This window comes from Anser anser (assembly GCF_964211835.1).
Source record: "Anser anser genome assembly, chromosome: 18".
Classification (NCBI taxonomy): Eukaryota; Metazoa; Chordata; class Aves; order Anseriformes; family Anatidae; genus Anser; species Anser anser.
In genome coordinates this window covers 6,902,565-6,927,597 of record NC_139739.1, presented here as the reverse complement: position 1 = coordinate 6,927,597, position 25,033 = coordinate 6,902,565, and the positions used below count along the sequence as shown (strand labels likewise).

General features: G+C 40.3%; 1 protein-coding gene across 10 annotated transcripts in view; it reads left to right on the top strand.

Moving 5' to 3' along the window:
* Positions 1–25,033, top strand: part of GALNT9 (polypeptide N-acetylgalactosaminyltransferase 9) — a 301,612-nt gene that overhangs the window by 249,616 nt on the left and 26,963 nt on the right. The window contains exon 1 of one of the 10 annotated variants that reach the window (XM_083804011.1): positions 6,998–8,156. The exons of the other annotated variants lie outside the window; for them this stretch is intronic. The gene's annotated coding sequence lies outside the window, so the exon portion shown is untranslated. Of the gene's footprint in view, positions 1–6,997; positions 8,157–25,033 lie in introns of those variants that run through there. 10 annotated transcript variants of the gene reach the window in all.

The window sequence follows — 25,033 nt, the reverse complement described above, 5'->3', positions numbered from 1 at the left end:
GAATCAGTAGAGCCCATTAGGCTTGATAAAGTTCAATAAGAGGTAGAACAGGTGCATTTTTCCTCGTTAGAAACTCCCATGTTTTACGGAAAGTTAGAAAACTCACAGCAGCTTCTTACACAAGAATGTCAGGCTCTGCGCTCCTGAAAGCAGTCCGTCTCCTCTAGTTTCAGCCAGCATACTAATGGTTTTCTAAAGCTGAGCTGTACTTGTAAGGGGTTAGGGATTCAGAACAGCATATATGTCATATTTTTCTCAATGTTATTTTAGCAAATGTTCTTGCAGATCAGCCCTCATCTATGAAAAGATTCTATTAATAAAGCCAGCTGTGGAACAGGAAGACAGAATGGTGTTATTTGTAACTGCAAAATCCTTTCAAAGCACTATTCATCATCCAAATAATTTACTAAATGGTTTCTGAGAAGAACTGTTAATTAACTGGCAAGAATGAGCCACATTAACATTTGTTTATTGCACTGTCTGTTGGCCTCGGGGGGCGTGCACCAGAGGAGAAATTACATGAAGAACTAGGGGTAAATTTTAGCTGTCCCCTCCACGGGCAGAACACTGCAATTTATGCTGTGAAAGCTGGTTTGGATTAAGGCCAGATGTGAAGGTGCAGTGTGGTAGCTGCTGAGACTCAGTTCTGCCCTCCTGTTGTCCCACTGATTCCCACTCGGCCTAGCAGAAAGCCCACTGGTACGGCCCCTCTCCCACAGCAGGAGCAGAGATGGGGCCCTGCTGTGCTGGCACATCGAGGCTGAACAAGTGGGCCTCTTCCTCAAGTACTGGGAGCTACCTCCACTGTGGCTCTGGAAGTGAAGGTGTGTTAATTGTGGGCATCTAGTACTTCTGGCTTTGTTGGGCCTGCTGTGCAGGCTAGTTCCATCCAGGGGATGCCACTATGAAAGTAAGTGGGCTGTTCTTTACCATAACCACACAGGAACATTCCCTGGCAGAGAGAGACAAATGAAATCAATAGGAGGATCCTTTCCTCAGATTCGTTGGCAGAGCTAGGTGTCTGGGCATGCTAGATCACGAGGGCGCCATCTTGGATATATAAACACAAATCCCTCAAGGCTTTAATACGGAGTTGGTATGTTTTTGTAGGGTTTTTCTTGCTGTTGTTTTTTCCTACTTAATTCTTAGCATTCTCCTATTTTACACTATCTAGCTTTGTTTCTAATGTTTGAATTGTATCTGATATTTTTCTGCATCCTAGCAGCAAATGGTTCTTATAAAAGTAAACTGTTGGAGCTGCTTTTATTTTCACAGGAGGTGCAGGTAGAAAGTCTTCTGGCAAGGGCCCAGGCTGTTAGTACTTTTCTTACAGAGTGAATTTGCACAGAGTCTTGTTATTTATGGCTAAATTCCATGTTACCAGAACGTAACATAAAATCTGGAATTGCTGTGTAATGGGAGACATAAGGACACAGAGCAGTGCTGGGTGACTATGGATGCCTTCTTTTTTCATTTTACCTGATGCTATCACTGTAAGTGTCTTGGCTTGCACTGCACATGGCTTGTGGTAGCTTTGGGAAAACACTCTCGATAGACCTGGGGTGTGATATTTCTGTATTTCTGCTATATCCCTTCCCTCCTGACATTTAAACCAACAGACCTGTATTTGGTAGTCCAATGTCAGTAACTCAACATCAGAAATGAGCATCTCAACAACCTCTCTTATAACAGAAATTCTCTTGCTCTCCAGACCTGAGTGACAGCATATCTGTCATCTCTCTTTAGATTGGTAGGTTTTCTTTTCTTCGGTACCAAGAGGTTCCAGTGAGAAACAGTTTAATGGTCATGTTTTAATTAGATATTTAATACTGTGCAAATCAATTTGACTGGAGGGAAGAAAACATTGTCAGTGTGATTAAATGTATGCATTTGTTTTTTCTTCTGAAATGGGATAGATTTGAAGCGTCGATTCTTTCTACGCTTTGGATTTTCTCTGAGTAGTGTATTTTAATAATCTCTATAATAAAATAATAAAACCCACATTTTTTTCCCCAGTCCTTCTCTCATTTGATTCATTCACATGTATCCATGTTTCTGCCATGTGTTGGCTTGTTTGCGCGGATCATTATGGTTTGTTTGTTCAGAGGTAATGTGATATTTATATCAGAGGAAACGCATTGGTGTCATAGGGATTTCTGTCTTACGTGCCACTTTGCCTATAACAAACATTATGTGACCAGAGTAACTAACAGCAGCGTTCAGTGTTTGCTTTATGTGTTGGTTGATCCTGCATCGCCAGGGTTTTGCTCCCACTGGTAAGACAGACAGCAAGGGAAGGTTGGAGGGACTTGGGTGCCCTTGCAAGGCAAGCTAGCCCAAAGCTACATGAGTATATGGGATGAATGCAATTAAAGGCTGGAGTGAAAGGCTGTTAAGCCAGCATAAATGACCAAAAAATAATTACATAACATTAGTAATCAGTCCCCAACCATTTACAAAATAATGTGCGTGTAATGCAGCCAACATCTCAGCTACCTCTGCTTTCAAGCTTGAGGTAGGATCCTTTTTCAGCCTGTTGGCAGGCACTGGCACGTTCTCCCAGCTCCGTTTCCTCTCTGGCAGAAGCAAAATACATCTCATCTCCCTGTAGTCTGTATCAACTGATGGCAGCAAGGTTGGAGATATATCTAAGAATATCATTTGGCACCAAGCGTTGTGTATTTTTTTGTACCATATATGTAAAGTCTTGATTTGTTCTTTCATCCAAATCATCAGTTGAACAAGATGAAGTAATTTGATTTTCAGTGTTCCATTTGAAGCGAGGGAATAAAGAAGGAAAAATATACCCTAGGATTACCTGAATACTTAACAAACAAACAAAAAACAAAACAGACAAAACAAAAAACACCCTCATCACACAGTGTCAGCCTTTCTTACAGTAATTCGGCCAGTTTAGAGAGGGTTAGTAAGGCCATGTATGGGTTTGAACAGGCTGTTCAGAACAGGGACAGTAGTATGTAATATATACCTTGGGCTCACTCCACTGAATTTTTTCGCATAAAGTCATTAGATGGTTTCTCTCAGCATGTGCGATGCGATCTATGCTGTTCTTTTTCATAGAAGTAAAAAAAGTTAATTGAATATTTCAGATCTGTGAACAGAGCTCGTAATCGTGAGTCTTACACTTTGTTGTGTGGAAATGGGGGAAAACAGCTATGATGAGCTGGATGATGAGCTAATTAAATAGATCTATGACATTTGTTTCGATAATGAGATCTAAATCAGAAACATAATGGTGTGTTAGTTTACAGGTTAATTTTTCATTAGCACATTATAAATAATTCTTATAAGCAGGTGTCATGGGCAATAATTCCAGCCTAGTTGGTCTGGTCAGGTGCACAAGCTGCATTTGGGACATCTAGGCAGCGATGATTGGTGCTGCAATCTTGTTAGCTGAGTTGTGTGTATTTGGTTGTTTGTTGTGTTTTTTTGTTTGTTTTTTTTTTTTTTAATTTGTTTTTTAACAAATCCTGCATGGGATTGAGTAGGCTCGCGAAGTGTGAAAGAGTTTTATATGCATTTGTCCTAAGTGTCCTTAGTGAAGTTGATTTCCTTCTTGTCTTTTTTCTCAACACATTTACCAACTCCGGTTTTAGGTTGCTTTTCCAACCATCATAAATGCATTTCACTGTTCAGTGTTTCACTTCAGTGTTTCAAAAAGGTAGCAGCAAACTACTTACTTGTGTCAACACTAAAGACTAAATCACTCCTCTCAGTTACATGTCTGTGACAGATTTCGAAGCGTTTTCAGAATTTGACACATCTCTTCAGAAGAAGACATTGAAGGAACTAATGTCTTGCTGATTTGACTGCGTGAATCAATTCAAAGTGTGAAGCTAGCATATATGTGCAAAGTGGCCCTAGGTTGCTAAACCAAGATTGTCTATATAAAGCCACTTTTCACCTGAGTTAGAAGTTTCACAGTTGTCTAATGTTTATTTAATTGCATATATTCACTTTGATATCTTTTAATTAAATCAATCTTAATTATTCCTGTTTTGGCAAATCCTAAAATATCTGGCTCAAAAGGAAAAGCATTAGGTAGGGTCCTTTGCCACTGAAATCCTTAAGTGGATTTTCTGTTGTGCTAGGGCCGTGTGCTGGGCTGGTGGGAGCGAGTTAGGTTCAGTTCCTTTGTCCGTGGACAAACTCATGTACCAGACATCACCAGGACATCCGAGGGCTCCAGAGTATTGATCTGGTAGGGAAGAACAAGACAGCATTTCCAGAATGAAGAATTTACATGACAAAGGCTGTCTACCTCTAAAAGCTATTGCAAAACACATGCAGTGGCTAATCAGATTATCGTGGCTGAAGTAGCACCATGAGGTTCTGCCCCAGCTCGTTCTTTCTTGGGATTAAGTGCACGTAGTCTCCTCCATAGATCACTTGTCAAACTGGCAAGAGAGGCAAAGGAATTAGAAAAGGAGGGTGGGAATATCACCTGCCAAAGGTCATGCAGAAGGCAATAGGGATGGAGCTGGGATGGTCAGAGAGCCCAGGCTTTCTGGACATCCCATGCAGTCACACTGGTCCCAGTCTTGGTTTGTGGCTGTCAAACATAAAATCACTGAGGTGAGGCATATACACGATCCACACGAGGACACAAATAAATCCAAGATGTATTTTGCCTTCAGGGTTTTGCAGACTTAAAAATGTGATTGTCATCTCTTTCTCCCCGATGTCCTTGGTTGTTTATTCTCATTCCGCATTTTGGCAACTTCAGTCTTCCTGAAGAACTTCCAAGCATCTGGGAAGGTAAGAAATATGATAGCCTAACCTCTGGAGACAAGCTTGTATCTAGCATGAGAATCAGCTCGAAGTTCTGGCCTATCAATTTTATTCTTGCCAGTAGAACTGCAAACCCTCAGCTGAAGATGGACCAAATCGGACTTGTGAAAAATGACCTCTGCTTTACAGTGGTGACACAAAACTAAGTACTGATTTATCAGCACATTCATCACTAGATTTAGTGCAGTTCCTCAAGCTAACTTTGTTGTTGTTTTAAAAAAAAAAAAATCAGTGTGAGTTTTGTGCTAATATTTTTTGCATGCACCTCAGCTATCCCTTTGTGCAAGTTACTACACATCATTCCCATTAGGTTTTTGTTTATCTGCCCTGTGTAAATCTGCTGATATTGCATCTTTTTTATTCCCGAGATGTCCTAAAGCTCTGTTATGGCCAGTGATAAAGAGGTTATATCTGATTCTCAGTTGAGAGATCTGCATGGTTTCCTTGAAATCAACAATGAGATACCACTACATACTAGCTCAAGGTGTACACCAGGAAGCTGTGGTGGGTCCAGATTCATGTTAGGCTTAAATTTTATTTATTCTTCAAATTTGTTAAAAAGCCTTGTGTCAGATGTTTCTGCCTTAGCAAGTTGAAAGCGGTTGATGTTTTTCCAGGCATGGGCTTTTTAGAACTGTAATCCTGAAGAAAGCTGAAAGGTGCCAGACTAACTATTTCTGTATTCATGTACCAGTGAATCATAACGGCTTGAATTTAGCGCTGGGTTTTCAGACAGCTTGGAAATGCCTCATGCCTTTGGAACTCATGCTTCATGCGTGTGCTTCTCCTCCACTTGCTCAGAGGACAAGCCTCTCTAGTTTGCACCCTGTGCCCATTGAGATGAGAAGTAGGGCTGCGTAATATTTATTTTTGCTCCTATCTGCCTGCTGAGATTGCCCTAATGGCATCTTCCTTGTTGCTGACTTGTGGTTTTATTTTCAAATTGAACCTCCTTTTCAGAGTCAGAAGAAAGAAGGAGCAGAAGGAGCAGGCTTGTTGATTCTGCTTTGTTTCGTGGTCTAGTAACAGTAGTATGGGACCATGCAGACACAATTAAAACTATAGCAATTAGAAAAAGTTATATTAAAGTAGATATTGAAGAGGAATTGAAAAAGCAAGGAAAGAGGAGTTGGTATTTGGGGACTGAGAATCCACTTCAAAGTAAAATTACTTCAGGAGCCACAACACTTTTTCTTTCTTTCTTTCTTTCTGTGTCTCTGCATTATCCTTCTGCCTTTTGGAACATCCTCAAGCATTACAGTGGCTGCAACTGCTGGAGGGGAACAGCATGAAAAAAATAGAAAAATAAGCGCTTTATAAGAAGTGGGGGCTAATACCCAGAGGCATCTTGACAACAAACAAATGACAAATCCCTCATACAAAAGAGAGGTACTCAAATAGGGCAGTATGCCTGCATGACACCAAATCCTGCTGAACAAAGCTTCTCTTGTAAGCCCTGCCCACTTGCTTGCAGTAGATAAATACTATTAAACCTTTCCAAAGAAGCTTAAAAAAAATAAAAACCTTGCAATCTTGGCTCCCTGCCCTGTTGAATACCCAAGACATATTTTGACAGGCAGCCAGTAGAGACAATTCAGAAGAAAAGTAAAGGCCAGGTCCTCTGATAACATAGATCCGTCTGGCTTGATTGCTAGCCCAAAAAATCAACTGGAGTGGAAACAGTCATTTTATTAATGTGTTAGGTGCTGTCCTGGCCTGCGTTTTAGTGCCTCTCCCTTTTTCTCCTCCTTCCCAAGTCCATGTACAGTCAGACACATCTGTTTATTTATAATACTAAACACATATTTAATTTAAGGGAATATCAATAAAGAGGGTGAGATTTTTCCAGATGACACTCAGTGACCTGGAAGTCCAAACCCCTTTGAATTTCTGCTTGGAAATTTTACTGCTAGAAATTTGGCTGAAGTTCTGCCACATCCTCCCTGCATGGGGTTTGCAGGACTGTAGCATGTCTCAAGCTTGATTTCATATTTCTCTTGTTGCTTTTGGTGAGGTTTGTTCGAATGGAATTATCTGGAAGCCAGCAATGTGACACTTCCCCTCAAACAAAAACTTTGTGGAAAGATGCTGAGATATACTCTAAAATTATACACACCTTTATGGAATTTTAATATGTTGTTTCCAAATACATATATATTTTTGATACTAGTCTAAAATGAATGACAGAAAAAACATGCTCCCAAAATGAAATGGTCTGTCACAGACATGCGACCTGCTTGCCCTTTCAGTTTCGTGAACAGTTATTGACACACTGGTTGGAGTGGAAATTGTAGTAGAAAGAAAATTATTAAAAATAATAATCCTTTGTATTAAATCTCTATCTAGAGTCTCAGGGTACAAGATAACAGTGCTTTGTGTGTAGACTGGTAGTTCTTTAAATGGATGAGAGAAGCTTTGGAAAGCACACCAACCGTATTGCCTAGATGTCAGCCAGACGCTTGAGGAGACCGAAGATTTGCTGAATCTTCGGTGCTTTGCCATCAGCTCAACTTAGAGTGAGTCAAATTCAGTCTTCACAGATAACTTCAATGGTGTTTTAAATTTAAATCCCATGCAATCATACAAACAAAAAGGCAAGTAGGTCTTATTGTGTTTGGGAAGATAAATGAGATATAAAAAAAAAAAAAGGTAATTTGAAATTCCTCACATCAAAATTCAGGCCCCAGTTCAGCAGTGTCCTGGAGTACCTCCTTACTGTGAAACACTTAAGTCCCCTTGATGTCAACAGGAATTGAGTGTCTGGTTAAAATTAAGCACACGCTTAAGGGCTTTGCTGCATGGAGATGAATGCAGGCATGCTGTGAAGCATCCTGTCTTAGCTTGCAGAATGAATGCCTAAAAAGAAATAGCAAGTGACATGTTTGAAAAATGTTGTGGCGCTATTCTGCACAAAGACACAACAAAGCAGTTTGTGAGAAAACAGCAGGGAAGTGTTCTAACCAACATGCTCCTCCACTGAAGCTGAAGGACGCGGCAACTAGGAAGGGATAAAAATAAGGAAGGGGACCTTAACTGGGGGGAGGAAGAAATATCAAACCCATTCTTCAAATTAGGTGGTAGAATTGAATAGGAACATCAGCTCCAGTGCTGTCTATTTGCTTCAATAAATATTGAGCATTCAGGGAAGGTCCTCACTTTGTTTCATTTATTTTCTCCGTTGTCTGTGAAGACAGTGAGTGAGTGCTTCAAAGCAGGCGTTGTTTTTCTTGTGGTGTGTTTGCAGTGCAATGATGCCCTCATGTGATGCTGTTCCGCCAGGAGTGATGGTGTAAACAGCCATGCACCTCTGAGAAGCAGAATGGTTGGAGCCTGTGTTCCTCAAGGTGAATCTAATCGTGAAACGTTGTCTCTGGAGATGCAAGGGCCCTGCCCAAACGCTGCTGGGCCTTGTTATGCTGGATGGGTCATGCCATCTGTCCTCGGACTTAGTGGTGCTGGCTTTCTTGAGCAGTTCACCTGAGATCAGGAAGGTCACAGTCATTTTAAGGACCAGATTCACCAGAGATATTTCCTTACCTTACAGAAATGTGCCTGAGAAATAGGGTTATTAATATTTGAGACTCGTATCTTACTGTTTGGTGGTTCCAGCAGAGTAAGGAGGATGCTGACACGTCAGTCAGATCTGTCTTCTGAAGAACTACACAACAGCTGGATTTTTTTTTTTTCCAAATGCAACATTATCCTTCAGTACAGATGGGCTGAGGAGGGATGTGTTTTGATTTCTGTCAGGCAAAACTCTGTCAGTTTGGGGCACTTATCTCCGAGTAGTATTTTCGTGCTATGTTCTTTAAAAGATGAAGCTCTCCTCTGAGGCATTGAAATACTTCACCCACATTGCTACAGCCGCTCCCTGTGGAGTTTGTCACTCTCCTCTTTTGAAGTGTTCTGCAGGTTATATCGGAACAATAAGAAATTTGTTTTGCTCCTAGGTGTTTGAGCCACAATTATTCTTCTAAATTGCTGGGTGTTGTCTTCACTCTGCACTAGGCAGAGTCAGGAGACTGTCTACCCATCCGCATTATTTATGTTTGCATTGTAATGCCATGCTTATGCCGAGCTGTGTGACTGGATGAAAAAGGGAGGGTATCTGCCGGGATCTCGGTTTGTAAGTACCAGGTACAAAGGTGTGTGAGTCCATGACTGGATTTCCATGGAAATAGCAGTAGTAAAATAGATAGAGAATCATGCACTTGATAGAGGAAGGCACAGAAAGAATGTTTTATTAGTTGACATATGTACATACATACATACAAGAAGTAGGAAACAGAAAAAGTAATAATTTTATGAGTTCAGAGACCTCTCTTCCAATTATTTTATCTCTAAACCATCATGGTTACAGCATCACTGTGGCATAATTTTATAGCAGGGTTGGCACTTGATTTATATCATTCAGCTAAGGAAAATGAAAGAGACATTTTATATGAAATTCTACAGCCTAAGTCTGCTTCTAAAGAGAGTAAGTGGAAATATCAGATCTCATCTTCCTGAACCCATTTCATAGTTATTTGGGTTTTGAAGAACAGCTTGTAGGAACACCAGTACTGTGGTCTGGTGTAACTGGACAGGATTGCCAGAGGAGGGGGTGCTTGGCAAGAAGTGTCTGTAGGTTTGAGCAGGCTGTCACAGCACCAAGCAGTGACACGTGGCCTGATGTCCAACGCTGCCTCCTTCTCCAGTTCCACTCAACAGCCTTCCTATCCACCACCCGTCAATGCCAAACATCTGTTTGGCAGCAATGTGATTGCCACGTTGATATTGGAAGGCTTTCAGGAAAAGAGAGATAGAGCAGTGTCATGTAAGTACTCCATCCTCGGTACCTTTTGATCCTCAGTTTAAAATTTCATAACTGACAAATGATGCTACAATATCAGCAAATACAGTACATTTTTTTAGAAGAGCTTTTATCATTTTAAAACCATGATGTTTCCCTCTTCCCTCCCCCCCCTTTTCTTTCACTTTCAGGAATTAGATGCTTTATGTTTATAGATTCAGCTTCTGTGTTTCAGCTGATGAAAATGTATTCTGTTTCTTTCCGTCTGAGTGCAATAGTGCCTGCAAGTGTGCCAGTACTGCTTATAACTTCAGTAATGGGACAGCCAAGCACTTCCAGTACTTCTGTGTTTGCAGTTATGTTTTCTCACACCAACAGATGGGCCAGCATAACACAGCTTAGAGCAAGCTGTTGCCCAGGGGACCACCCAGCAGCTGGGGAGCCAAATGGCTTCCTTCTTTCCAGGGTTGCAAAGAGGCAAGAGAAGCTGGTGACTAAATGTCGTCCCCAAACTTCAGTGAATCTCCTCCTTTGTACCTACTTTAGAGTGAAATTCTGCTCTCCTAGAACTTGGTGCCACTTTTCGTTTTGTTATAGGAAGCACTGAGAAAGCCGGGCTGTGGAGCCGCAATACCCGAGGGGGAATGATCCTAACCTGGCGCAGGCGAGGCCTGTTTTGTGGCTGCGGATGGCTGAATATGGTGCAAGCCATAAAAGCTGTAATGTTCACTGCATATAAACAGTTTAAATTGCAGTCCTTGAAGATCAGAGACTTAGAGAAATACAATATAATTCGTTCTTGGTGTAGGTGTCATCCGTTGCTGACAGAAAATACCGGTTTGTCCTAATATGTGTTTTGTTCAAATTGCTAGGAGTAGTAACCATTTCTTAGAATGGCACCTCAGTTAAGGCAGAATTATGTTTAATGGCATGTGCCCTTACACTTGTGATGTTCCATCTGATGAAAGGCAGTGGTTACCCTACGACGTGCTGCGGCAAAGCAAGTGTGCGGAAGTAAAAAGTGAGGCACCCCCCCCTTGGCCATCAAGTTCTTGCTATTCTAAGCTGGGGGATAACTGGCTGAAAAGAAATACATTCGTTTACCCTCTCTCTTTAAGGTGTCCGTTGGTACCTTATTGCCAACCATATTGGCAGTCTTCAAACTGAGGCACCCCAATAAGCAGTGGTGTAGCATGGTGTCTAATAGGATATCTAAAATTGACTTGTAAGCTGAGCCTTCCTTGCTGAAATGGCCTTGTTCTTACTGTTCAGCTGTGTGAAGTTAAAACGTCAGAGACAGTTTACATGCCTGCATTGCAAATAAGCATAATTTTATACATTAGAAGTGATGTCATAGTAATCCTAATTATTGAGTTAGTGGTGTGTGTGTTTTGTTTTTTTTTGTTTGTTTGTTTTTTTAATGGTAAGGAAAGATGAAGAGATTTCTTAAAATACTTATTCTTGTTCTTAAAATACTTGTTCAGTGCCCTCAGGCTTGGGAGTTTCTGGGGAGTGTCTTGGATCCACCCAGAGATGGAACTGATTCCATCCTAATGCTGCCTCTGTGTGTGACCTTATTTCAGACCGTCCTCCTGCTAGTGTGTTCTAGGTGTCCCTGCTTGAGCCAGGGGCTTGGACTAGATATCTCCAGAGGTTGCTTCCAACCTTAACCATTGCATGACCGTCCTTAGTCTGAGTTAGCATTGTATTCTGCCTACTTATCTGAAAGCAGATCGTCAGTATTTAAAAAAAAAAAAAATCTATGCTGTGAAGAAAAAAAAAGTATTCAATTTCTACATATCTTTTTCATCTTCTGAACCAGTTTTATTATCAGCCTTTTACATATAAGTACACTGTGGTGTGGGGTAGCTTTTTCAAATACTCTGCCTTTGGTGGAACAAAGGATTCAAGCAAGACCTCCTTCATCTCCTTCTCAGACTTATAAGAATGCCCTACCGACAAGGTTATACTGTCTTCTTACATATGTATATTATGCATAGTTAATATCCATGAAATCGGTACCTGAATTTTCTACCGTCTCTTTATCATCCTGTGACATGTTTTTTCAGCTTCTTGCTTTAGAAAACACATTTTATTTTGACTTCTTTCATAGTTTCTATTAGAAGTAGTCACGGTTTGATATTAATGTTTGCAGTGCTTTTGACACAGTCTACGGCATGAATATCTGAAAACAGCTCTCCTTTGTATATATTGTCGGCAGTTTTATGTAATTTCTTTTGCTGAGCAAGGGAATTTATTCAGAATATAAAATGACTGTAAATTCTTTTTTTTAAAAAAGCACTTCTTTTGTAGTAACTTGTGAAAGCTGTGAAATATTAGAGAAGTACAAGACAGGTTTTTTTGCTTTTGTCGATTAGTACATTTTTTGCTAACTTAGCCTACTTTTGCTAAGCTCAGCAGTTGAGACAAAATTGTTCATAACATATCACATTTATTAAATGCTGTTGCTTTGATTCTTACCCCTCCCCACCCCCCTCCAGACAGATTCAGAATGTCCTTCACTGATTAAATACCATCTTAAAATAACAAATAAACGATGTTATCTGGTTAATCTGTAAAGGACTTAAAATTCATCAAAACAAAAGATGAAGACTTACTCTTCATTTGAAATTGTGTAATCACAGTTATGTTGAATTGTGTTTTGATTAAGTAGAAGATGATTACAGAGATCCATCACTCAGAGATGCAATAGCATCCAGGGCAAGCACAGACTTAATTCCATCTGAATGCAACAAAGGTTTTTGAGCAGTTTTTGAGTTCCTGCCCACGTAATGAGAAAAGCTTTAAAAAAAAAAAAAAAAGTACGTGTTTAAAGTTGTTAGAGATTATTGCTTTGAAGGAGAAATCACAGTCCCTGTGCTATTGGAAGAACCAGGCAGGTAGACTAATATTTTCTGTCGAGATAAACTACCCATTTTGGTCGTAGGCTTATGGCTTACTCATCTAACTTGTCATGCCACAGTCATAATTAGTATGATTTTCCACACTGGATGTTCGTGATAAATAAGCACAGTAGCCCTGGAATGAGTAGAAGTAGATTATCCATTGCAAGTGCAGTTCTCCATGGGTATGAAGGCTGTGCAGCAGCTCACCTGTATTTTTCTTCACTTTTCTTGTGTAACTGGAGAAGGGGGTGATGGAGTAGGATGTGGACAGGAGGGGAAATGTGGATATTTTGTTACCAGAGTATAAAACATAGAAAACTCGTGATTCTCAACTGAGACCAAGTATCTCAGGGACACAGAAATGCAATGGGTTCCTTCCAGCCATGGTATCCAGAGCCAGAGTGGAGAACAAGGGCTGATATCTTACACTTCATTTTAGGTAAAGTATTACATGATCTGCTGTTTGTATTTGTCTTATGAAGCTGGTCAGAAGTTTGTGTTGAGGCATTTTTCAATCCAAAATGAGGTCACTTGAAAGTCCCTCCTTCTACTCCTTCTAGGCAGTCATTATGTCAATGAGGGCTTTTTTTTTTTTTTTTTTTTTTTCAGAGCAAGTCGTGTGGCTTTTCTTTTTAATTTGGCTGGAAACAGAAGTGCTGAGGTACTAATAGGCCAACTCTTGTTCTTACCCCTGCCATCAGAGTGGTTCCAAAGAGTGTTTATCAATATGGTGATAGGCACTTTAGATACACACACACACACACACATATATATATATATATTCTCAGTTGAGAAATTGAGAAATAGAGTTAAAGCCTACTAACCATATCATTTCCCTGACAGTATAGGATCATCCTCTACAATTCAACTTCTCCATAAGAAAGAAAAAAAAAAAGTATCATTTTGAAGTGCATTTTATTTAAGAGAAGTTTAAAGTTTAGTAATGTGAAGCTTCTCACTAAAAAGCTGAGGACATCATCTGAACTACTCTAAAAGGTCGTTAAGACAAGCTGCAGAAATATGGCATTAGTTTTGTCAGCATCAGGCTTGTTTTCGCGTATGCTGAAAATGCAGTGTGGATCCGGCTGTGATAACAAATCAGGTGAGAGAAGAGGAGCATCACTTTTTAACACACAAAAGCCATTATTGCAGCTAGCTGCTGCCTTTAGGCTTGTATGGTTTCAGACTAACTTCACTCGAGTCAATGACTTTATTGTAAATTTACAGCAGCCAAGCTGAAAGTACAATTTAGCCTTTTGTTGTATGAAAAGTATCAGAGGAAAAGAGTAAAGGAAATAGGGGATTTAGACTGTATGCCAATGATGCTTTGTAGGGCACGCTTTCTACAAAGCATCAAAAGTGGAGTGTTAAGCACTTAGGCAACTTTAAATGTAGAGAGGCATTGATGATTGAAGCATGGACATTTTTGCAGGCGAGGAAGCTTTTTACTCTCTGTGACTCTTGAAGTTATCTTGGAAACATTCTTACGGTTCTGTGAAAAGAGACAAATTGTTACAGCGCATCAAGCTAGGTGCATAATGGAAAATTTGACTTGCACAGAAGATTTGTATAAGTCACTTAAGGCTGAGGTACTTGTGTGTTATTGGGCTTTCAGATGTGAGAATAACCCTCAGAAGTCATTGCTACTGTTGTGACCCATCCTTTTTTCATTCACATAAACCATTTCCTTCCTTACCTTTCTAGTTAAAGCGTATTATAATTATTTGATTAGATCTGTTACAAGGTGCCCAGAGGAGTGAAAGGACGGCAAGTTCTCCAAACTGAAGTTACATTTCTCAAGAATGCTGATTTCCTCTTGGGGGTGGGTTACGGTACTTTCAGTTACAATGAAATCCAAAGATTTCCATATTTTTAGAAGTCAACATCTGAGTGCTCCAGAAAGTTCTTGCAAAGTGATCTCCAGTTTTCACAAATCAGCATTTTGAGGCTTCAGCTGAACTAAAAGGGCGAGAGAGTGTTTCTGTGCTTTTTGCAGCCGCACTCTTCTGATGAAGAGCAGTCTTTGGAAAGTTCATGCAAACCATCAGTTGGACAGTTACAAGAGCTCTGCTTACCTCTTGACTCTTGTTCAATGTGTTATGTCTGTCGTGAAAAGGATTAGTAATTCTTCATCGACAGTTGTTGGCTACAGCTTTGCCAAATCTGGCTGGGCAACCAGATTGTGTTGGCTGGTTTTGCAGGATCTCTGATATCCACCCTAAGTATCAGCACTTACCTGAGGCTGCTGCTCACAGGCATGGAGCTTTTGCCCCTCAAGCATCTTTGGCCTGACCTCGTTACCAAGAGGCACTGCTTTGAACTGTGCCACTTTATTAAGAAAGTTTATTAGGTATTAAATTGTTTTATTGGTTATTAAATTGGTGTAGAGAGTTACATTCTAGGCTACCGTAGCTATAAAGACTTCAGTGGCAATTCATGAGATTCATGGAAAATTAGAGGCAGCAAGACTTCCTAGGTAATCAGAGGAAGGAAAACCCACCCACATTGTATGTACTGCCTGAGGTAATGATTGCTAATGAGATAAGTGAGATAAGTTCTGTTATGAAAACTGCGTAAGTAGGTCTGATAACAGGTTCTTCAGTAGGTCTTCTCATGGGTGTTTTCAGAAGCACGCTTACTTCTTTGACTTGGTGTTAAAAAGGTGATTTTTAACTCCTGTTAACACTGCAGAGCCACAAGTGAGGAAGAGCTCCAGCCTAACTGGGTCAAGGTATTGGCAACGAATTGTTAACAAGTCAAACACCTACGAGGCACTTAAATAGACCCTTAATTTTAGACGTGTGAATGGTCAGTCCAGTGACACAAAGTCATTGCTTCTGAGGTGTTGTCACATAGCATGCTCAGTTCTGGTCCTGGTGCCTATTTAGTTGGAGCTGTTGCTTACTGCCTACTCTCGAGATTATTAATATAAACCCATGACTGTACCATTCTCAAGTGCATTAACTTTGTTCTGCTAGATAACTTGTGGTTTACTGCATATCCTTAGTGATGACAAGCAGAGGAAGGTGTTTGCTGTTATCTTGGACTACCAGAAAGTGATGCACTGTGCATTCAATATTTTTCCCCTGGTGAAGGAGTTATTAATCTCCGTACCTCCTCTCCTGTAGATGTAAGAATAGCAGCCTGAGAAATCTAAGGAAAGAAATACAGTTTGAGGAAATTCTAATTCTGCATCAAAGGGTCATTGGGCTGGAGTTATCCCAGTGTGGGAAACTTGCACAATAGTTCTTTAATATATAAAAATTATATGTAATTTATAAAAAATGAAAAGAGATTGCTCATTGTTTGAGTTTCTGTTGAGCCCTGGTATTTTCTTGCTTCACAATATTTTGTAAACTTGATATGTGAAGTTAAATCCCCCAACTGCGAGCTGGCTTCTTCAATTAAACTGGCTAATGGATGGTCAAGATCCTGACCCAGGAACTTACACAGATAGTCCCTCTGTATGAGTTTTTTTGGTAGGTTTAAAAGGATGCCTAGCCTCACTACAAAAAGCTTATGGTAATACTGGGTTTGCCACAGTAAACCAGTAAGCTGTCCAATGGTAAATTATCTTTTTTCTTTAAAAAACAACAAAACCTATTTATTCTTAAGTCATAATTTCTCCAGCATTAGCTCCCAATTATTAGAATTAATTATGTCTTTTTCTCCCGTGTTGAAGTGCTAGTATCAGGGACTTCTTCCCATGTAGCTTGTTAAATATTTCTACCAAAACCGTCTCTTGGACTTCTCTCAGAAAATAGATTTGGCTTCTTAAATCTCACTGCATGGAGTATTGTTAGATTTTTAAAAGCATGCTTATGCTATTTAGAAGGAGCGCTAGGGAAATACAGTTAATTTTTCAGCAGAAGACGAGTATGTTTTCTTGGTCCACTGGCCCCAAGCTCATTCCACTTGCAGTTTCAGTACTTTGACAAGTGCAGATATGGAACAGGCTTGCCTACAGAGTTTTTTAGTGATCTCTGGCTACCTCCTTTAGCCGCTTGGCTCAGTTGTGTCGCCTGGCTATGCGCATGAATGCAGGCGGACATTGAATACATATGACATATTCTCTCAAGGGAGTAGATGGTGCTACTGAGCCCTCCCCAAGGACTTCACATTACATTTTGACTTGAATCGTTGCAGATACTGGGAGACAGTATCCAGGCATCTTTAACAACAGTGTCTCTATATTCTCATCACTTGTGTGTATATGTCAACATGTGAAATGTATTAGCCTTTTTTCTGGGGACTATCGCTAATCACTCACTCTCATCAGGAAGGAGGATCCCAGTTAAACTCCACATTTTAATTCCCTGTATTTGGCTTCTGCTTTACAGCAAATAGGAGGAAGTACTTCTTTCTGCCCATGCCTATCTTTCAGAGAATCTCTAAAATGCGCCAGAAACTTTAACCTGTACATGTAGCGCCTGGATGTGACTGAAGCTTCCACAACTGCTGTCACATTAACATCTACAGTAATCTTCATTTTCAAAATTGCAACTTGCAATTTAACAGGTCCATGCCAACATAAATTAGTCAGGCATTCTGTTTCCAGCAAACCTAGGTAAGAATATATTGCCTTCTCTTTGTCTTCATCCTGAAACAGATTACCGTTCCATTAAACCTCAGCTGCATACTTCGTCTTCCCAAATCTGTCAAAATGATACGGGATTGTATTTAAAGTGTTTAAACTAGACTGTATTATTTTGAATCATTTACCCAGATTACAGAGTGTTTACATCACCAGCTCAAGGAGCAGGATTCTTTTGGGGATGGGGGAAAGGAGATGATTGGAAACACCAGGACTGACACAAACACCTCTGGGGTAAGCCCTTCACTTTGCCCAGTCCAGTCAAACCGTGTAACCTGCAGCTTTTAGCCTCAGCGGTGTGACACAAGCAGCCACCAAGCCCTTTCCTTCTCTAATGACGCAGGGTACTCAACTCATTTTTTGTTCTAAATGCAGTGTCTGTCGTGTAAGAATGGAATTGCTTGGCATAGTTCAGCTGTAGGGCAGAGGCTGCGACCACTTTGGGATGGCAGAAGGCGTCAGTGACAGGAGAAATGGGAAAAATAAATAGTTGCTGCCATCACCTGACAAAGCAGGTGATAAGGCTGGAATTCCTCTGAAAATGCAAGTGGTGGAAGCAGCAGAGGTTGTAAATATTGACACAGGGCAACAAGGCAGGATTTTGATACACTGGACACTGTAGTTAGAGCTAGCAAAGAAATCCCTGAGGGCCTTGACTGTGGTTATTGCTTTTGTCTTATTTCATCTCTGTAAAGGTATTACCCTGCTTGTGACAGCCTGGCTCTAAGAGAAGATGGAAAGAGATTATTTAGAGGCAACAGGACAGACAAGTGGATTGTATTCCATGTTGCTCACAGCAAAGATGCTCCAGGGCAAAATTAAATGAACTGAAAGTCCAGAAAAGTGCCTCCATAAAAATGATGCAGAGCTATATGTTTTTTTCAAATTTTCTTGTAGATGATAGGCAAAGCAATGCAGCCCATGTAATTGTTTTTTATCATCTATCCCACTTTACCGGAGAAGGTTTTTTAACAGAGAATTGCCTTTAGCTTGAAAAGGAATAGTAGGAAAGACTCTTGATGATTTCTTCGACAGGCCAAATTGTTTACAACAAAGGCTCCACAAATAAATAGTCAGATAAAACCCAGAGCTCGGTAAATGAAGAGCCCTTGTGACCCAGCAGGGATAAAACGCATTAGCTGTGTGATGAAAGAATTACTTAAACCTGTGGCACTGTCCCTTTCAGTTCTTGGAAATTCAAAATTTAATGAAGCAAAGTACTATTTAATGACTACTACCATTCTCCAGAAATAAATAAATAAATAAAAATCAAACTGGAGTAACAGACGAGTTGGTTTTATATATTCATTTTAGCCAAGCTGTAGCTGAAGCGTACATTTTGGAGTAAAACCATAGCAGCTGTCTGGGAACATAAACTGCTGGAGGTTATTAAGTAAACTTTTGTATTTATTCTAATGCAACACTTTCCTGGTCACACCTGACATCCTTTTGAGGTCAGTTTTGTGCTAATGCCCGTATTTTGTGAGTATGCTATATAAAACTATCTCTGGCTTGTTCTGTTAGACACGAGTCAAGGGGTGCCGTGCGTGTGAGCGTGTATTTGCTCTGTAATCCTGTTCTGCATCTAGCTGTACGTGGAATGCAGGGGTATGAACTCTCTGCTGAGCCAGGGAAGGGAAGATAAGGGTTAGACTGAGGCGAAGGGCTGAGCACGCTGTATGAACCAGTTGTCTAAGCATGCCCTGAAACCCTCATCCCTCTCCTGGTAGAGTGCAAGACAGACGCCCAAATTCTTCTAATCTTTTCCATACCAAGAGGCTCACAGAGGCAATGGATTTTGGTAAGAACAGTCATCAGAGGTGGCATGAAAAACATCCCCTTCTATCTCTTAGAATATTAAATTGGGCTGCTGTTCTCCCTGCTCACAGCGGGTGTGCAAATCACCTCCAGGTGTCAGGATGAAAGTCCTCACATAAAAGTAAGGAACACCGATCCAAAGCATTTCTGACCTCTGCTGGGCTGCGGCTTACGGCTGTCTCCAAGAGCAGAGACAGAGCTGCTGCTGATTCCCGGTGGGATAACGTCACTGTGTGGTCCAGCGTGAGGCTGTCCAACAGAGGGAAGCAGAACAGATTAATTTAGGTAAAATTCTTCTAGCTGAAGATTACCCTTCTGTTTGGCTTAGCAAAAGAGCTAAATCCAAGGTGGAGAACATGGACTTGGTTCAAAGCATGGGCCTTTCTTCTACATCATTTATTTTCAAGACTGTCCGTAACTGAAGGGCTTTTAAGAATCTGCTCAGATCAGAAGACTGGTATGTAGGTTCACAGCCTAGGAGTGAAGAATTGTTATAAATGACTCAATTATGGAAGCTATAAAAGGCCAAAATGTAAACTTCAGTGTTCTCTTAGTAATCAAGTAATGTTCTTTTAGTCTATAATGGGACAGGAATTTTCCAAACATTTCTTTAAAGAATGCACATTTGGCAAAAGAATATTTTGTATCTAAATTCATCTATTGAGAATAAACATTTTTTTAAATTACATTCTTAATTTTTTTCTGATACTGAAACACTTTGCTTGATCTGAAATTACATTTTGAGTTGCCAAACACCTTGAAACGCTAAGCACATTTTTGAAACCATATCTGTATTTATATCTGTTTAACTTTTAGAAATCTCTTGCAAACAAAGAGCATCCTTTGTTTGCTCAGCACTTTAATAATATAGGACACTATCTTCCCAATAAGCTGAAGCTAATATTTACAGTGTTCGGTTGTGAAGACATTTTTAGCTCTTAGGAAAAATACTGCCAAATTTCTCACATTCTTGTGCTAGATAGAACGTATTCTGTTTAGTTTAAGGTAGTGAAAACATGAATGATGTCACCATCAATTAATTTCTGTTGGTCTCATTATGCAACCAACCAAACAAAAAAAATCCTCCACACAAAAGAATTTGTCAACTAAAGCAAGCTTTAGCGTTACTCTTTGTAACTGGGGATAACTGGTCCTGAAGAACTGGAATGAGAAGAGCCAATATAAGGCTGTACCTGGTGATACACCTCGCTTCAAATTTCCCTGGAGAGGAAGCAAACCTATAAATTTGACAGCACACTTTGCAGTCCCAGGATTTGGATATTCTCCAGGGAATTGTCCATCAAAATCACAAACAGCTTTTTTGCATGTGTGATTTTACCCAAATCACATCCCTTTACCAGCTCCTTAGGCAATGCATAAAGCATTCTGTTCAGATGAAACAGCTTTGTTTGTCTGTCGTTTCACAGCCCGTGATTAATGCTGTTATCTGTCCATTAATAGTAGCAATAAAGCATTTAAGCAGAATGTATGTCTAGGACATAATAGCGCTGCTGGTAGAGTTTCTCTTCTTTGCCTGTGTGCCTTTGCTCCAAGATAACCAAAAATTGTTCCAGACGTGCACTGTCTTTCAGTCAAAAAGGTGAAGTCCGTGTGTTGTAACCCTGATGTGTTTTTCGGCACTTCCGGGTGTTGTTTTATTATTATTTTCTTAGTTCTTACAACTCTGGTAGCTTCCAAGGGTAGCTGTGCCTGGGTGGAAAGGCCACGTAAGTCAGAGGCACGTCTCTCAAACTTCAGGGATGTGTTTCAGTGGTGGCCTTGGTCTAGATCAGTTCTGATTTTCTCCTTCCCAGTCATCATATTCCTGTTGTTTATGGGCAGCTCTCCTCCTGCTCCTGCCTATAGCACTGAGAGGTTTATGTTTTATCTGGGAAAGGAATCTTAATCTTGGGTCTGTCAGCTGAAGTAAATAAGCGTTCCCAGTGAAAGTCATGCTCGCACACATCTGCATTTTATGTCTATTAAGAATTTACTGGATAAAAGAGGGCATCATCTGAATTCAATAATCATGTGTTGGTTTAGTGAGCAGGTGCCTATTCCCACCAGATAGACTTGTCCAATATAAGGAGGTGATGATTTGTGTGTTTGTTTTTTTAATATAAATTACATGTTTAGCTTGCTGAGTTGATTTAGGATGGGAGTGTGGGAAAGGATATCTGGAATTACTATAATGATTTGTCGGTCCTTCTGCTAGCTAATTCTTTTTCCTTATTACTCACCTCCCTTTTATTAGTTATCCTCCTAGAGATTAGGTTTTACAAAAATACATATATATATAAAAAATAATAAAAAATACCTACCTCCAGCTTGAGTTCCACTAATCAGAGTACAAGAGAGAAAGCTTTAATGCAGTGTCAGTAGACTGGCTGTTTTCTGTACTTATGAGAGATGGGTTCTTGCTTTTCCTTATGGCTGTATTATCTCTGTTGTACACTTGAAGTGCTAAGACTTAGTGAGATTTATTGAACTATTAAGATTGGCTATCAGGTATATCTCCTAGATGATAATATTCATCGTTCTGCATTCGTACAACTGCTCCCTCGGGAAGGTCACAGAGGAGGAACAAGATAGAATTAATGCTTTGAAAAACAAGAGTGCACCCTGCACCATCAATAACCCTGTGGGTCACAGGTGACAAACTTAAATTTAGAGACTGCTCCCAAGAGATGGGAACTGGCACAGCTTCCTGAGGGCTTAAAATCCAGCTTCAGAACTCAGTGAATTGTTTCTGCTCCATTCTACCATTTTTTTGAGCTACATCATTCTTTCTTTCCTCTTTTTTCATTGGCACTGCCCTGCAGATGGTTGCATAGCAGGGCTGATGGAGAACTCCTGCCTCCCATCTCAGGTAGCTTCCTTCAGACGTCCTGGTGAATGAATGTCTCTGCTGGCAACACTTCACTTCAGGTGCCAACACTTGAACAAATCAATCCTTTTTATGTGCTAGCCACCAAGGGACCAACTGACAGCCTCATCTATGATGGCTTCATAACGTGCCCTCTGAGCTCTGTGGCTGCCCATGGTATGTCTTTGTACCCGTTAGGAGCACCGAGTCGCTGTGGCTTCTTGTCACCATGTTCAAAGCTGGATTCAAGCTGAGACCCCAGATGTCTTCATGGTCTAAAATATTAGTAATTAATCTGAGTTTGCAGTGTTTCTGTGTTAGAGAAAGCTTTTACTTTAATAGCCTTTGTTTGAATGTATTATTCTAAGTAGATCAGCATGCTAAAATTTGCATTGTAAAAGATTGTTTTGGAACAAAGCGGGATCTAATGAGCACATAGTAAATCCCTTGGCTCTGCAGCAGAGTCACAATAAGCATAATAGCTCTTGCTGAATGAATCCCTCACAGCCTAAAAGCTTTTTTCTTTAAAATAAAATAGCAACCCTGCAGGATTTAGTGCAGACAATATGCAAAGATCGTTTAAGGGACTGTTGTGGAAAGAGAAAACGAACGAGGATGACTCCACTTAGGCTCCTTTGAAAGGACCTTTTGTGATCACTTCATTAGACAGTCTGTTTAAATATACATATACATATATATATATTAATTCAAGAATGACTTTATTCTAATGGAAGCATCAATAAATTCCGCTCTGTTTTTTCTTCCTCCCTGTGGTCTCTGGCAGCTGAAGTGCCAGGAAGCATTTTATCATTTCTCAGACTTCTTACTGAAGGTTCAATGTGCAGTAAGTATTTTTTCCTCTAGCAAAAGACTGAAAATGTGAACTAATGAAATTACACAAGAACACTGAGAACTCGCTTTGATTTAAAAACAATAAAATAAAAAATTGAACTCTTGCATTTTACTTTCATCCTGACTGAGCTTGGGTAGTGACTGGAGATGCTGCTAGATGTTCCGCCTAGTTTTAGGTTAATGTCTTCGTCAGAAAAGGCACCTTCAAGTTGCATGTTTGCTGCCTGCCCTTTCTGCAAGGTTAAAACTGGTTTACCTCCCAGACATACTAGGATAGGCATCCTAAACCGTTTCATTGGCCGTTTGGAAGAAAGTTAATTGAGATCAAAGTGCTGAGAGGTTGCCCAAAGGGATTGTGGAGTCTCCATCCTTGGAGATATTCAAAAAACATCCGGATGTAGCCCTGGGCAGCCTGTTCTAGGTGGCCCTGCTTGAGCTGGGGAGTTGGATCAGATGGCCTTTGGAGGTCCTTTCCAACCTCGGCCATTCTGTGATTCAGCTGCGACATGCACTGATACGATCGACTCCAAACTTGTGATATAATTTCTTCTCTGATTTCTTTCTGAGTTCGAAAAGTTTAAATTTGAAATGTGGTGCATTTATAGTATAAATCAAGCCCAAAGGTTTCAAGCATGGATGTTTTAATCCTAGAACCTGGCTTTATCAGAGGCCTTTAATCTTGCTTCAGGGTTGTACACCCAATTTTTGCTTTAAATTAGGCAGAATAAAGAAATGTTCACCTGAGATACCAAAGTAAAATGGGAAGGGGTTTGAAATGTAAAGCAACTCTTCTCCTCAAAAGCTTAAAGGCTTTCCCCATTTGACCACAGATTCAAAGCCCAAACCTGAACCTAAACTAGGTGCCCAGAAAACCCATCTAAATATGACAATCTTTGCCTTTACCTCTATCTCAGAGATGTATTTAATGTGTTAATGGGATGGGATTTAACCAAATTTTCTGGTCCTTGTCACTTTTTTCCCCAATGGGGAGATGAGTTTCTTGAAGAAAAGAATTACTTGCTTTATGAACAATATCCATACACGACAACCCTGGCTAGGGCAGGAATTGACCTCTGATCAAAAGCACAGTGCCTGGCTATGTTATCTGAAGGAGCAGGTTTGTTAATATGGAGTCTTGTAAACCTCAGGGGAATTAAATTACTTATGGGCTAAATGTATACTAAGACTAAGCGTCAGCTACTGTTCTTAAATTTTTTTAATTTTTTTTTCCAATAGGATATTAAAGGTTTAGAGAGTCATATTCCAGATACCAGAATTGTTAGTAGGTTTAAGGCCTTGTTTTTTTGCAGGCAGTGGTTGAGCAGCAGAGTGATTGAGGAATATACTGATCTTCACATATGCCAGTGGAAATGGAGACAACAATGACAAATGTTGCCAAATGCAATGTTTTTATAAATGCTGTTTTTAGGAAGTGCCCCAGTTCTGTTCTCTGTTAGCTCTGTACTCTTCAAGGAAGTTTCATGGAAGCACCACGTGAACACCTACACAAGTCAAGTAAGGTGCCCCTACTCTGACCTGCAGCACTCCTCCTCTTCTCCTGGCATCTGACATGCGGCAGTCTGGTTTGGGCTTCTGTCATGCTCATCTGATCTCGTCTTCAGTCTCTTTTAAGCAGTGTCCAAGCGAGCGCTGGACTTACACCAGTTGTGTGCACTGGTTCTTCTTTCTTGAAAAGCTTCTGAATTGACTAGTCAGCATTGTTTGGTGTTTTGGCTGCAGGTTAGTAAAGCTCAGAGTCTGGCAGTACAAGTGTTTTCCTAAGAATTTAAATGCTGCAGGAGCTCAGCTTCAGATTTTCTGGTGTCAGCTTAATGTACGCATGCCTTTATCCTTTGCTGAGACTTGAATTTAGAGGGAGATTTTCTCTGCAGTCTTTTGGGATCAATGAGAAAAAGCAACCAAAAGAAATCACGTGAATGAGAAGTGAGGAACAAGGATGATGGTCTGGTCTTTAATGCTGTTCCATGAATCCCAGGTGGATTGGGTTTTTCCAAGGCCAATTTGTTGAATTTTAAGTTACAGTACAAACAGTGTCTGCATTGACAGATTTGCAGAAATGACTGGCAGCGGTTCTATTGATTTGGGAAAAAGTTGAGTAAATTTGCAAAAAGGCAGAAAATGATTTTCATCAAATGTATTCTTTAAAGAATATATTATGAGGAGCATCTGGCTGGGACGATTACCAAACTAAACTAGAGATACCAAACTGCATTTACTTTATGCAAGGAAAAATGTTTAGGGTTGCAAAACCCAACATAGCTGGAATTACACCAGGAGAAGACATCTGCAGCTTCTTTCAGACTTGAAGAGAATTCGTAAAAGCAGTTATCATGGCTAGTCTCTGAAGTTTAGGGGTACGTCTTTATGTGATA